This window comes from Rhipicephalus sanguineus, chromosome 7 (genome assembly GCF_013339695.2).
Source record: "Rhipicephalus sanguineus isolate Rsan-2018 chromosome 7, BIME_Rsan_1.4, whole genome shotgun sequence".
NCBI lineage: Eukaryota > Metazoa > Arthropoda > Arachnida > Ixodida > Ixodidae > Rhipicephalus > Rhipicephalus sanguineus.
The window spans coordinates 116,305,972-116,322,299 of NC_051182.1; positions in this window are offsets into that span (position 1 = coordinate 116,305,972).

The window sequence follows — 16,328 nt, forward strand, 5'->3', positions numbered from 1 at the left end:
ACTCTGCTCGGCGAAGTGGAGAGGAGGAAGAATGAGGGAGAGCGAGAGGAAAAAAAGAACCCGGTGCAAACCTCCACGATTCCAACATGCCATATCTGATGTGATTAATGATTGAACATTGTTTCACCAGCCCATTATTTCACCATGCAAATTGGGTGAACGAACTCGTGAGGAAAATTTGCTGATTAAAGCGAAAGCCTTAAAAGCCTCATAAAAACCCGAAATTGACCTTCGGCGTCCCGCGGCGTCGGGGACAACACGAGTGACGAAAAAATCATCACATGATGACGACGTCACCATATAACGTCGCTATATTACGGGAGAGAACAACCAAATTTGTGACGTCACCATGACCTCACTGTGACGTCGCGTGGCCTAAAGTCACACCATGACTTGATCTTACGACATCGTAGCTTGGTCAAAGTTGGGCCGATCACGAAGGTAGTGCAAAACAAGGTGAGGTGCTTCCGATCCTGGAGGCAGTGCAAAACCACGTTTGGTCCAGAAAGCATTCAGAGGGTTGCGTAGCGTGATCAATACATCGACTAAGAAGAATAAGATGGTTTTCGAATTCGAGTCGTCTTAGGTGAAATCATAAGGGACACTGTGGGTTATTTGATAATTAGCTGCTTTCACAAAATAAGCCACATTCCTATATCGCATGCACGAAGTGGACAAAGAGAGTGGACAACGGAATGAAGAACAATATGGTCAGGTCGATGGCAGAAATAGAATACGGTGCACGAGAGATGCGATACGGACTGTCTCGTAACACATGTTCAGTACGTTTATTGTAGCGCAAATAAAATACAGGACAAATGTAGGCACACATGGACAGACAGGACATTGTTAGAAGTTAGCGACCGTGTCCACGTGTACCTACATTTGTCCTGTCTTTTTGCGCTACAAGAAAACCTACAGCAAAAAAAAAAATCTGGAGCCCCTAACCTACCAGGAAACTGGGGATAAGAGAAGCATGGCTTGTGCGTGCCTGATCTTACTACTTCTCCTTCAAAGACGAAGTCCACTCAAGTCACGCTAAAAATCATCACGCGATGACGTCACCACATTACACCATCGTGACGTCACATATTTCCACGGTTCGTGACGTCATCACTACGTCACTAACACATCGCATACCATGACGTCACATGATGACATCGTCACATTATATAGTCGTTTGGTCAAAGGTGGGTCGATCCCGGAGGCAGTGCAAATCCAGGTGGTGTGTAGAAATTCTTTGGCGAGTGGAGGGAGGAGGGCGAGGGAGGTTGCCACATCGAATGAGAAGACAAAGAAGAAGGTGGACAAAAGGATCATGATGGCTTTCACCTTCGAGTCGTCTCGAAGGTGAAAATGCGTAAATGACACTGTTAGTTTTTTCTTCCAGCTCCTTTGTGTCGTCTCCTCACGCTCAACCTCTTGCATTACAAGGCATCGCCAGGAACAAGCGATGCAAATCCAAGCCGTCCAAGCAATTCCGACGATTGCGCCCCTGTGCACTAACACCGACAGCCGGGCAAACGACTGTTCACTGTGTCGATGGCGCCGATTCTTTCTGCTTTTACGAAGAGCTTCCTGTTGGCACACGAAGTGGTTCACTGGTGTAAAAGAAACAGTAGCGGTAGTGCTTTGGACTGAATGGGGAAGGCGTCGTAAAAACTTCCTGTCCCCTTTACGCTTCACGGGTGGCTTGCGCGACCATAAACGCTTGTAGGCAGCTTTCCTGTTGATTTGACGGTGTATGTACGCGTTTCTTTATTTTTCTTTCACTGGTAATGCAATATCACAGCTCTAGTGCTACCACAGTTTGAAACAAACGAGCTCAGTAAAAAACAGTCGAGGTGAACTTGTCTGATAGACATCAAACAATGGATAATCAAAAGCTGCTCAAGTTTGTGTTATGTTAAACACAGAATATAGTTTTTAAGGTGAAGGCTTTAAGTGCCTCGTAAAACGAGAAGTTGGACTGTCGATGGCGAAAGCACGAGTGATGCGAAAAATTATGCTCACGTGATGACATCACTATACGATATCATCATGTCGTCATGCATCACAAAAATTGGCGACGTCCTCATGACGTCGCTTTGATGTCACATCATGCGTCATCACATGATATCGCCACTTGGTCAAAGGTGGGCCGAATCTGTAGGCGGGGCAAAACGAGGTGACGTGCAGAAAGCTTGCAATGCGTCAAATCCTGGAGGCAGTGTAAAACCCAGTTCGGTGTAGAAAGTTTTCGGAGAGATGGGGGGAGGGGGGGGGGATTAGCGCCTGTCGGCCGCCTTCGCACGCTTTCACTCACACGTAGAACACACGACGTGCAAGGCGATGCTATGAATTTCTGTTTTATGCTGAATAAGAAGGCGACGGCCAAAAGTTTGCCTCTCGTGTCCGTATAATTTCGATTTCAATAAAAGAACGAGAATTGGTGAACATGAGCATGACACTGCCGAGCGTGTAATGATTAGATGAGCGATGACGCATATGCCAATGGCATGTGAATAGTAATCTCATTTTCCTGGTTTCCCACCTTCGAGAGTCGACGAGGCTGGTGGGTTAAATTAAAGCGTCCTATCATCACCTTCCAAGAGCAAGTAGCCCAGGCTTTGTACTTTGAACGTGCACCTTAATGTAAAGTAACTGCACGAACGTCCTTCCATTGCGCCCCCACATAAATACGGGCGCATTGCCGACTGCGCAATGGCAAGCATATTCTTTCAACCTTCAATAAGCGTGCTTTTTATTTTCTATATGAATAAGGGGTATGTCACCGACAGTGTAATCGGTGGCTGCTATCACGTTCATCTCAGCTTCCGCTCGCTGAATATTTTTTGCGAAAATTGCCGACTGGGGGCGGGACTTGTGAAGGTATGCGGTGAAGTACCAAGTCAAAAAGGGGTCAAGCCCAGGCGTGTCTACAGTTTTCGAGAGACGGGCGATGTGAAAGCCGTTGTATCAGGGAAAAGGTCGTTAACGTCGGACAGATGAATTCACCTTGGGATCCTCTACGCTTTGATGTTCATCTGTAAGTACAAGTATTTCGAAAACACTCCGGCTATAGCTTTTTAAATTTAGAACTATTTACTGAAACGTCAAAGAGCAGCCCGTTTAGGTATCTTTGAAACATCTTTCTCGCCGCCTCAAAATCGCGTTCGCCTTCTTCCGATGGATTCATCAACCGCTCGAGTTCATACTTTGCCGGTATGGGTTGGATGAAGAGGCAGAACGCGTCATATAAGCCGGCGATATGATAGGTGCGGTAGGTAACCAGGGTTGTGTTAGAGTGGGTGCCAATGGAAAGAATCTAGAATGGAAAACAGCAGGGGATTAGGCATCGTGTTGAATTTAGGTAATTTTGCAGGCCATTCTAAACTCAGGTTGCGCAAGTCAGGGATGTGGAGATTCGGTTTTAATGCCTCATCGCGCAGACTGATGTTGAAGAGTCGTAAAGCAGCATATGTATGTGTTGCTTTACTATGTCTTACTATGGTTTTCTATTTCATCTTCCTTCTACGTATGCAAAGCCTCCCCCCCCCCACACACCTTCGCCCATTCCTTCCCGCCCAGTCATACCGATTACATGACGTAAACGAACAAATTTCAACTTGAGCCTCCAGTGGTATGGCAAATAAGTTGTCTGAAGAAGAAGCGAAACTACCGTATTTTTCTTTTACGAAGTGTGAAAAGTGCTCAGCATATTCCTACTTTGCGTGACGTATTTCATAGCTCAAACGTTTATCTGGAGTGAGGAGCTCAAGACAGACCACTGTTCTTGCTCTTTTGCGCCCATTAAGTGATCGACCTAGGAGTTATGTCGAAGCTAAACCAACAGGAGTAATCAATTTGAACGCTTTACTTTATTTGAAACTTTATACTTGAATGCGCCTGATCTTTGTGCTAGAGTGTACTAGAACAGGGGAGTGCGCGGAACGAGCTTCGAAAAGTGAAGGACAAACAGTGTCAAGCTGCTTGTGGCGCTGCGATCGGTAGCAGGGTTGCCACTGACTTTCGAGTAAATGTCGCCAAACGACGAACATAAAGTAACCAAAAGTCGCCATTTTTGTACAAATTTCGCCAAAAAGGTCGCCATTCTAGATATGTGCGGCATATCCTAGTAATAAGAATTTCCACCTATGTATAGCCCCGTAGAATACAGTGCCATTCAAAGCCCTTAAAGTATATTGACGTTTCCCAATGGCAGTCGCGTCGCCCGCTTCACCATGGGAGGGCTTGGTGCACCTGGTTCTCCGACTAGCCGCAACATGTTTGCGATGGCGCAAGTATGAATGGATAAAACGCTCATGATATCCTTCCATGCCTGTCCGCTCGTTTCAAAGGTAAAAGTGTGGTAAACAAACCTTGGGCGAAAACCGTGCAGGCGTTGTTTGTAGACAGCTTTACATCCCCTTATATGAAAAAAAAAAGGATTAACAGGTTTATTGAAAGTAGCAAGACCGAAGTCTTACAGGTACTAGGCATTTGTGAGTCTTATACCTTTCAGTGTGAACTAATATGATACCGGACGCCACTGTCTCTTTCCTATAGTCACATATATCTACCCGCGTCAATCCGATGCGTTATAATTGAACAGGTAGACAGTGTAAAATGTTATATAGCATTTGTTTTCATTGCACACCCTCACCGAGAACAGTAGAAAATGCCTCAATAAATAATTTTTTATTGCACAAACACCCGCGTATCGGCCAATCTTCGCTACACGAGCTCAATTAGGGGATACTGAAGCAGTGAATAAGTCGCCAAGCTATTCAGAACAGTTGGATCTTTGGCGGAACAAATGGCCGGAACACACAACCAACCCGTCATCTAGCCCCTTCAAAAGCGAAACTTTAGAGAAGCTCTGAAGCATCTAGATGACTTGAGGAGATATACACGAGTTACAGGACGGACATACCCAACGGCGCGTAATGTGCACCTCAAAACCCAGAAAAATACAGAGAATAGAGCCGCTCATTCCTTGGGAAGACACTGAGCTTAGGATGCATAACTCAGTGAAGACCTCAGCCGAAAATCGCCAAAAATGCGCCATGTCGCCATTCATAATTTTAGGTCGCCACGGGCCTCTCAAATTCGCCAATTTGGCGAAAAGTCGCCAACATTGGCAACCCTTATCGGTAGTCTGCAATGTGTCATCCTTTAAGGGTTGCACGTGGCTCCACCAAATTGGTGCAGAGGTAGAATGCCCGCTTCCCACTCAAAAGGCCCGGGTTCGAAGCGCAGGTGTATATGGTGGGTTTTGATCTTTAGTGTCACTTGTTATCCCTGTATTGTTTTTTCTTTGTTTCTTGAAACTAACTTCAGTTGCTACGAGAAGTAATGTGAAATGTGAAGTAAAATAAAACAAGATTTCCCAGCGAGCGTAATTATTCGCAGCGCGACCGCACGGCATTCAACAAAAACGTAAAGTATCACCTCCGATATTTTTGCGAATACGGAGCAGTGCCGCTGCAAATAATTACGCTTACTGTGAAATTTCTTCTATTTTACTTCACATTTCACGTTACTTTGTGTAGCAATACGTAGCAACCGAAGCCGGTTTTAAGAAACAAAGGAAAACCAATACAGCTAAAAAAAAAGGTGACACTGTGAATAAAAACCCACCATCTACACCTGCTATTAGAACCGGGGCCTTTTGAGTGGGAAGCGGGCATTCTACCCCTGCACCACTTTGGCGAAGCCGTGAGCAACGACAGATTGCAGACTACCGTTCGCAGGGCTGTAAGCGGATTGACCCTGTTTGGGCTTCACTTTCTGTGCACTGGTGCCGCGGCTATTCTTAACACTCCCATGTTCTAGTACACTCTACTTATGCGCTTGGCCATGTGTTCCTATGTCCTTGCTTAAGTTACGCGCTCGCATTTCAAGTATCATGAAGCACTAACTTGCCCAATCAGCCATTTTGACAGCTTACTTTATTTTATTCAAAGATTACGCTATCTTGAGATGTTTAAATTTCAAATAGAGCTTTTTTTCTAGTCAACCATTCTTTCAAAGTTAAATTTCATCCAAGCAAGCTTTTGTTCATGACATCGAACCATTGTCGGTTGGCATATTGTACGGACAAAAAAGTAAATGCATGAAACTAAGAAAAAGCGATGTAGTGGTATGCTTATATGCGCTGTATATTTGGGCGAACTCGTACCTCTCAGGAAATCCGGGAGCCGTTTAAGAAAATTAAGTGCGGTAGCCTCAGCCACGAAAATCCACCGGATTTGGCCCGGAGCTTCGGACATAAATATCCTGCCATCGGCAAATCATGCCAACTCACCACCTACTGTATTTGGTCCTCACTTGAAGGCAGCCTTCTTTTTTTTTTCACTGTTCACTCTCTGCGTGAACAGTGGGAACTTGGCAAGACCATGAAAATAAGGTTATTCCGCCTCTGGAAACTCAGAAAGTGGCAGCTAGCGTGCTATGAATGAAAACTGTGTTCCGGACAGCTCGCTTGACGTATGCGTCGAGTGTCTTCAGAAAGAAAAAAATAACGTATATATTTCCCGCCATTTACATTTCAAGCCCATCATTCTATCATGAAATGTATTTCACGCCTCACATATATAATCAGATTCGGTAAATACGAAAACTACGCTGTAATTTGTTTCCATTCTGGGTGGTAATTAGTAGCACGACGCTCTACCACTCATTGGCTAGTAAATTAATGCTGATCTATTTGTTCACGCAGACGCCATAGTCAGCACCACCCGTCGGATCCTTACGATCGGCGTTGTAAAATATTCAGATGACGTGCGCACCTTCGTGTGGAACCGTACTGTGCTTACACTTTCGCAGAACGTTCTACCGGTTCTTTCTCATGTAGTGCGCTTGTCAGTAAATTTCTATAAATTATTTCTTGGTATGATTTACGATAAGCACTTGTTTTTATTGTTTGCTTCGTTGAGTTACGGTGGGGCACACGGTCGCCTTAGAGATACGACGTCACATGTATATCTGCTGGAAATCTCAATACCGTGACCCTCAAGAAGCCCTTGAACATTCGGATTTCTATCTTCCTTCCATTGTTCTTTTCTCTCACAGTACTGTCCATCTTTTATTTGCGGCTGTACTTTTATTGCTGGCAGCCTCCGCCTTTCTTGTGGCTGAAGTCAATGCAGCGCGAGATAAGCAAGATGACGAAATCTATGGCGGACCCGACCAAGACGACGTTTCTCGAATCACCGTGGCAATAGCACGTCTCCGTACTTATGTCCTAGCGGCCAGGTGGTCATGGCAGAATTTGCGGGTCACAACTTTGCTTTAGGCGTATCGTAAAGATGCCATGAAAAGTCCACGCTAAGTCGCCCTCCTGTGTCCACGCTAAGCGCTAGTCCTGTGTTCTTTCTTGTCCGCGTCTTCTTCGCGCTGTTTTTTTTTTAACCATGGATTCTTACCAACTGGCTCGCATTCACTCGCTTTTAAGTCGCCCTCCCTCCATTCACCCTTTCTTTCGTGGCTTTCCTACTTCCCTTTGATGGCGAGCTGATCCGTGTTCCTCTTTCCCTCCAAAAAGTCCTGCGTCCTTATTTCTCTCGATATGCTGGAAACTTGATGCGAGTTTTATGGGAATAATGTAAGTATTGCGATGACATCTTTTCGGTGCCGGATGATTGGATTTATTCTTCTGAAAATGTTCTTTCCAAGGTTTTCGTATAAGTTGACTGGCTATCTGGATTGGCTTGGAAATGAACAGGAACACTAACACACACTTTGTTGTAATCTGTGCTGCGTTATATATTGGTTATATGTAAACCAAAATCATACTTGACATGCTTTACGTACTTCTCTGTATTTATATTTGTTGTATTGCACATACAATCCCTTACACGCATGCAACATGTTGCACGATACTGCAATCTACCTATCACAAATATGTTCCCGTTTTATATTTTGCTCCATTTTTTTCTTTTTTTTTCTTATGATTGAAGTGTACCTATAAAATATCTGCTTTGTAAACACAATCTGTTCCTTTAAATACATATTTATTTAGACCCCCTACTAGCCAGTGGCTATGGGTCTAATCAGTGTTGTGTACTTTCATGTAATAAGAACTTGAAATAAAAACGATTGATTGATTGATTGATTGATTGATTGATTGATTGATTGATTGATCTATGAGGTAGAAATGGTCGCAGGTGGTTAAAGCGGGAGGGCCGGGGCACTGCTCGATTGATTAGATGAATGATTAGATTAGACACCTTCTTACGGGACAAAACTTCCATTCTTTCCAAAATATGTTTTGTACGCAAAATGTTTTTGACAGTTCTGTGTACAGAACACTTCCTTTTGCAGAATAGGCCGTGCGCAAACTACGTACTTCGAATAGGCATTTCTAGATGAAGGTCTATGTCATTCACTTCAAGATTACCCACACCACGGCGCACGTTGACACCGACTTAAAGGGGTCATGAAACACCCCTCGTTCTCACAAGTGCGGCGAGTTGGGCGGGTTGGTAAAGATGCATAACTAGGGACGTTCAGCGCAATAACACGGAGCCACAAGAAAGAGACGCGGTTTGAACACAAGAAATAAACGTGGTTTGAAGTTAGCGCATGTGTTGTCTGCGTCTCTTTCTTGTGGCTCCGTGTTATTGCGCTGAACGTCCCTAGTTATGCCCCTCGGACTCGGTGATCACGCAACAGGCATTGCGGAACATGCGGACGCCGACATGCTGGGCTTCTAAACAGCTTCACTGGTTTCACTCTTAAAAATTTGAATGGTTCACGATTATGTGTCCTCTATTGTGGCAGAGAGTTGCTACCAGCAGTCCTTGACGCAACAACACCATGAGCAAGGAGTCACCGGCAAGTTAACCGCGTTACTGTACCCGCTCCAAAGGTAACGTTTCGCTATAGCCACCGTTACATCTCTGGCTACCCTGCGAACTACCATCTCGATTCTTAGATAGCATTGCCGGTTCACGTAACGATATACAAATGTTTTTACGATAGTTTGAACTTTCTTCACACGCTTTAGTCCAATATTACGAATAAGATTTGGAGGACGCTTAAAGGAGTCGTGAACCATCTCTCGGGATTGGCGAAAAAACACATCCTGTGGAAAGCGGATACTGCTATGAACATCTCAGACAAGGAGAATTGAGACACGAAGTGCGAAGTTGCCATTTTATTAGGCACCCTCTTTTCATACGGAGGCCTTTACTCACGCTCTTCGGAGCTACCGGCGCCTGCTATTTGTTGTCGAGCAGCAGAGGACATATTATTGGCCGATAGCAGACAAAAATCAAGAGGGGCGTTCGGAACAGATGCGCTTCTTACCACAGGGAGCCGCCACGTGCCGACGCCGCGCTACATAGTATGGTAACATTACACACTATTCGCCTCGTGCGCCACCGAAGCGAGGCGCTGGGGCGCTCCGGTGAGGCGAACGGGAGATTCGGCTTTTTCGTCTGCTAGGCTCTGGCTTGAATAGCAAAATTTTCATTATACTTCGCTCTCGTCGCACGGCGCTCCTTGACTACTAGCTACATCTTCCTCTATAGATGGCTCCCAGCGTTATATAGATGGCTGCCATCAATACAGGAGCTTAGGAAACGTTTGTATTTATTGTATCTTCTATACAGCCGCAGCCAACGCGGTTAAAATCATGCCCCTGAGTTGGTAGTGTAGATCACTGGGCTGGGTGGCATTAAAATATCTTGCGCGAAACCACGAGCGCCTCGCCAAGCGAGTTAACGAGAGTCTGCGCTGCTTTGGAAGCAAATCACGATAAATTTTTGCCTTGTGCTCAAAAGCTAGCGTTGTATAAACAGACTTGAACGAAATTTCACACGTGCCTCCCAATCATAGTCATGTGGCCCTGTGTACACAAAATATTTGCCGACAAAATAAAGTACATAGTACATAAGTTCACTGACCAGTGGGTTATTGCGGAAAACTAGCATGAATTGGGCGAGTGGGATGCACACTAAAACTTGTTACACGCACTATCGGTGCCGAATGAAACACCAGCAGTGGTACGCGTAGTACAGTTCATACCCTGATGATTAAAGATAGATACGCTCATGCGGTTGCCGCTCGTGAGCCACATTCATACTTACGATCGCGCAGTGCTGTCTAATCGGGTGTGCGGCGCCCGTCAGTGATGACGACAGGGCGTCGCGCACTGTAGAGTTCCTAATGCTTGGGCAACGCGCTCCGATGTTCGTGTTTCATCTGACACCGATAGTACAGCTTGGTAATTAGTAGGCAAAATCGGCGAAAGGGGCCAGGAAGAGGAGAAAGAGCATTCATTCCCACCATTCTTTTGGCCTCTTTAGCTGATTATTGCTATTCTTTAGCGCACTGTAACAAGAGTAAACATTTTAAGGTGAAAGCCTTAGATTCGTCATCAAACGTGAAAATTGACCGTCGGCGTCCCGCGTTGGCGGCATCAACGCGAGTGGTGCAGAAAATCGTCACGTGCCGACGTCATCATGAACTCACAGCTTCCAGAATTTCTTGATGTCATGATGACGTCATCACGTAACATCGTCGCTTTACACTGCCTCCGTGATCGGTGGGCCGATCACGGAGGCAGTACAATACCAGGTGAGGTGGAGAAAGCTTGCAATGCCTCGAATCCTGAAGGCAGCGCAAAACCACGTTAGGTCCAGAAAGCTTTCGAAGGGAGGCGGGGGAGGAACAATACAACGACTGAAAAAAACGATGGCTTTCGCCTACGAGTCGTATTAGGCAAACGCATAAGTGACCTTGTGATATTTTTAGCACAAATATCGCACTGCGCGCTCTCTGGAGTCGACCGTTGAGAGTTATTCACACTATTTTATTGCAAATGCATCTTAACACGACTTTCCTATACGAAAGCTTTGTATTTATCTACGTTAGAATGACACACTATTTCTCTTAAGAGTACTTTCAGACGACCGTGAATGACTGAGAATGAGTGAATGCCTGAGAAAACGTCGATTTATTAAAGTAGGGATTAAAATATGTTGCATAAAAGAACTCTGGACCACCTGGCAATAATTTATATCACCACCGTGCATCCTCTTTTTCCTCGTGCTCTCAACTTTTTTATATCCTGTTTAAAGTTTAAGTACTTCCGACGCGCTTACACATCAGCTGCTAAAAACCAAGGTTGCTGCCTGTAACGATCACTTAATTTATTTGAATGACATCGCACGGTGTTTGTCATGCACATAGAACTCCGAACAACGGAATTGATCCGAAGGAGCAGGCTTCACAACCGAACAAGCGCAACACGCTGTATACACGCATTGCGCCATGACGCAGACACGGAAGCCGAAGCCCCAACGTTGAAGTGAGTGATTGAAAACTGTCCGGAAAGTCATTTTGAGTGCGCCACTGTCATGGAAGAGTCTAGAAAGGAAACACCATACATGAAGATGTACACATTGATGGCTAGTAGAGGGCACCATGAACAATCGACACTGTCCGTGTTCCTGAAGACAATTTCGTTGGATTTCGCGGGGCAATTTGCTTAAGCATTCAGCACAAATTGTTCTATGAACTTGCCCGCTAATGTTTCAATAACTCGCGCAGAGCAGGCTGGCCGGCAGCGTTGACGCAGCGAGCGCGTGCGCGAAGAGTGGCGCCCTAGTCCTCCGTCTGACGTCACACGCGAGAGGGCGCCACTGATAGATCTCGGGGCGAATCGCCACACTCGCGCGCTTATGAATACCAGCGAGCGAGAGAAATAGCAATTGTGTTTCATCACGCGCGCTCAATGCTACGACGTGCGTTGTCGTAACTTCTTTCCCCGTGTCATTCTTCACTGTGTAGCTTCCAGCGCACTCTTGGGGAGAGGGAGGAGACAAAGCGCTTGAAGCATGCGACAAACCCTTGTCTCTCCACTCATACTTCACGGATTTGAGAAGTCATATCGGCAGTTCATTCATGAGGCTATAAACTGCGATACTGGGGTCATTAGATGATTACTTGGAAAAGTGGTCCAGGTCAGCATCAACACTAATGACGTTCGACCACGGGCCATTCGTCTCAAAGAAAGTTCTGTACCCGTGCGAATAAGAGTTATAACTTGTAATAATGCACTCTGGCGTGGTAAAAAAGAGAGCCTCCAGGCATATTTCCCTTGGCAGCTCAAAAGCTTATGCTGCTAAGAAAGCGCAGATGTTCAGTGACGCCTCTTTATTCCGCACTGTTGACTGAGGTCTGGTATTGTTTCTCGTAAAAACTTAGGCTACAGATTAGCTGTAACTTGAAGGTGACCTTGACATCGGATAAGGGTCTAAGTGCCGGAAAGAAGAGCGGCCATGCTTTAATAGAATAGCTCGCCCTGCAACGCGAATGATTGTCGCAAATGAGCTCCACATACAAACACATTTCATTCACTAGACTCCTCTCGGGAAATCATGGCCACTGAGAAACAAGCACATGGCCACATGAAACAACGCGATAAGGGACGCAGAAGATGAATTTTAAAGCATGGCATAGTGCATGACAAATCTTGCTCAAATATAGGCTCATCATCACTAGAGCCTTTGTTACCTACATAAATAAACGACTGGCAACTTCGTTAACGTGCGTGATGAAACCACGTGGAAGAGGAGAAGGTGAAATGCATAAGAGAGGATTACTTATTAGCAGTGCCACCGCAGTGACACAGTAGTTACGGTGCTCGGCTGCTGACACAAAGGTCGCGGGTTCGATACCGGCCTTGGCGGTCGCATTTTCGCTGGATGTGAAAATGCTACAGGCCACTGTGCTTAGATGTGTGTGCAGGTTAATGAACCCCAGGTGGTCGAAATTGCTCGAGCCTTCCATTGCGGCGTCCCTCATAATATCGTGGTTTCGGGACGTAGAACCCCATATAATAATAATAATAACAGTAATAATAATAATAATAATAATAATAATAATAATAATAATAATAATAATAAATTTCGCGTCTATTGTAGCTTTATCTTATCTTTATACTAGAGCGTAGGTCACTACTAAAGTTAGTTTTGTGTAATTTTAGCTCTGAAAATGATCGTGACGGTGGTGACAGAAAAGTGATTTAAAGTAAATGTTATATTTACGGATCTAAGTGACTTGGGGTTATTTTCTTTCAAATATTCGCAGTTTTAAAAAAGTGAGCACTCGTCACTAGAACATTGCAGCACCTGGATAAGCATAAACAGCCATTTTAAGTTTGTTGAGTTTGCAAAAACCAGGAGACTGCGTACGTACTGCGTTATTAAGCGTGATTCAGCGTTGTCCCAGCAGATACCAAGTATTTATAAAGCAATGCGTTGTAAATTTAGAGGCATGCGCTCGTAATTAAGGGCGCATGGTGGAAAGCCGGACTCTGTCGAGCGCCTAACCCCACAACTCAACTTCGTCGGCGAAACGAAAATTTTGAGCGTGCGACCCACGCGAGCGAGTAATTAGTGCAACAAGCGAGCGATGACAGCGGAATTTGCGCATGGCTGGCCTGACGAGGAAAGCCTTTGCAACCACAAGCGTTTCTACGCCCGAAAGAGTTCGCAGCCCGCCATGATTCAGCCGAGAAAGTTTTGCACTCGTTCATTGTGGTGAGTGGAAAGTTCTGCGGAACATTACGGAAGTCAAAATGTCACAAGCTGATTTCGCAAGGCCGAATTTCATTTCATGGTTCTGAAATTTGGAGAATTTACGAATAGATGCACTCCCTATGTGTGTGATTCCCTCCTTGCAGTGACCTTGCAATACACTCACCGAATTCTTCCTATGCTCCATGTTTTCAATTGCGCTGAGTACCGTTACTGACCCTGACTGCGTTATGACAGCTCTTATGTGCCTTAACAGTAAATATTATATAGGAACGGCTCGCCCTCCATTGCTTCAGCCTCATGTAAACTGTAATTAGAAATTGAATAAATGTACCCCTGAGTGTGTTGCTACAGCCTGCACTGGAATCAATTACGACGCTAGGACTTTCCTTCATTCCAGATCATGGTGGTGGATTTTTTGGTGTGTAGTGATTCGTTTAGCATGATGCATAGGCGCACATTTTACAGCGGATCTGTTATAATCTAGCTAGAGTTTAGAACTGGAGCAGAGTACGTATTATGTGAGACTCGTGTTATCAAAGGAAACTTGCAAAAAGTGAGAATAGGCATACTCGGCAGCAAGTGTGTGCTGGGTAATACTGCCCCGCAATAATAATAATAATAATAATAATAATAATAATAATAATAATAATAATAATAATAATAATAATAATAATAATAATAATGATGATGATGATGATGATGATGATAAATACAAATCGTATAGGCGGTGTCGCAGTGGCTTTCTCAGCTCTCTCTCTCTCTCCGTGGTTATTGTCTCTGCTGCTCGGCTGCTGCAGAATCTGCGTAGTTGGGGGCTTTAACGTGTTGATTATGGGTCGTTGGAATGCCGTTTAAGACAGCACATTGGGATATAAAGCTGCAAGTACTTGAAATGCCAGTAGAGAGATACATTATTAATGGTCTCTCCGGAGCTGTTATACGTACAAGTTCGTCGCGTGGCTTGCTGCTCCACGTGACGGGTGATCACTGTGGTAGATACATTAACTACATATACACGTAAAAATACAATTAAAGTACCAAATCTGTAGTCGCAGTATCCGATTACGGGAGGAAACGCGATCGCATTAACCATATGAAAATTCGTTGCGCCTATTGCACGTTGCCAAAGACGATAGTAATAAAGTTATCATGCAAAAAAGCGTATTATGCATAAATGAAACAATCTGACTCACTCTATGTGGTCTGTTATTGGTATATGAAGCTGCACGGCCCGCTTATCAAATACATGGATTAATGTAAAAAAAGTTTATAAATATTGCTAAATCTAAAAGCAACCGAGAAATCAAGTGTATATCTTCGTACATCAGCGCTGAGAAATGTTCTCGCAGTAGAGCGCCTGAAATGGACACAGTTTTTGTTGGTTTAAAGAGATATATAATAATTATTTTTGGCCTTACGAAATGGAAACCATTTTAACCATTCTAGCGGTGATGTGCGTTTATAAATCTCGCGTCTACTCCTCGGATTGTGCTCTCCTACTCTACTCCTCAGCTTGTGCATTTTCCAGAACGGCCTTGTTAATTTTTGGTTGAGCGTTATGAATCTGTAAAGTCCTTTCTACAGCTTCACAACCCCGCCATTTATGAGATCTGCTTGCGTCTGAGCAAGACTGCTGTCGCGTGTTACAAGTTTAAACAGTCGGAGAAGACGGCGAGAAAGATGACGTCAGTGGTGACGTGTATACGCGTCTCTGTACTTATCTTGTAGCACCTCTAAACTTGCAATAATAATGAGGATTGTGCAAGAGCTTTCGTACTGTGCTCACAAAAGCTGTCGCTAGAGACCGCTCTACTGCGCCGTGGTCGGTATCAAGCTTGAATATAGACCACAAAGCCAGCAACACAGCTTGTGTTAGAACTCTGAATTTACTTTTAGACATAAAACGACTTGAATATAAACGAATTTCATTCGTGTAGTTCATTTGACAAACTTTGCGCGGTTTGTTGCAGCCTGTGACGAGTAATTTGTTTTTCTAACATGACGTATTACAACCTTCACCATGCTGCGACATACAATTAAATGGACAAGCGTGGACGTAACGCGTGTTTCTGATGGCTAGGATATGAATTGTTTTGTTTTACTTCTTGTGAGTACGTTCGTGAAGTATCTTCGCAACATGATTAGCATGTAGAATTTGTAACGATCATGTTCAATTTTTCCTTCAGTTGTTATTGGCTTGATAGTTTCCATAAACAATAAGTTCGAGTGGTAATCATATAAGCCTATGTAATGCATTTCTGAGCACTTGCTTCTTTTGATAAAAATTGTGAAACAGTTGCCAGCACGTGGCATTACTCGCTAAATCAGCGCATAACGAGTAATGCGATAGACCAGGTATAGTGCCCACCTCAGGGGTATGTAAATTACCGAAAGCTACACCTGCGCGCAGGCCACTACAGGATAACGAAATATCAGCCACCTCTTGCATTCTATTATCGTTGATAGGACATCAAAACCGACAGCGCCATACGTAGACGTCGTGTTGAATGAAGTAACAAATATATTCTGCGACTCACAATTGTCGTAACGCAAAGAACGCAAAACATTTACCTACAAGATCTGTACAGACTCAAGGACTACTTGATTTCTGTCTATCGTGAATACTACAGAAATAAAGAGCGGGTGACCACAGAGTAAAACACACGAAAGAATGTAAGTACGCTGGGTTTTCTTGAAGAAACGAATAATTTGAAAGCCCTTTTCAGTCTAAGAACTGCTAGTTTCCAGAACAAAATGGAACAGTAAATCATGGAACCGACTGCGCGATACTAT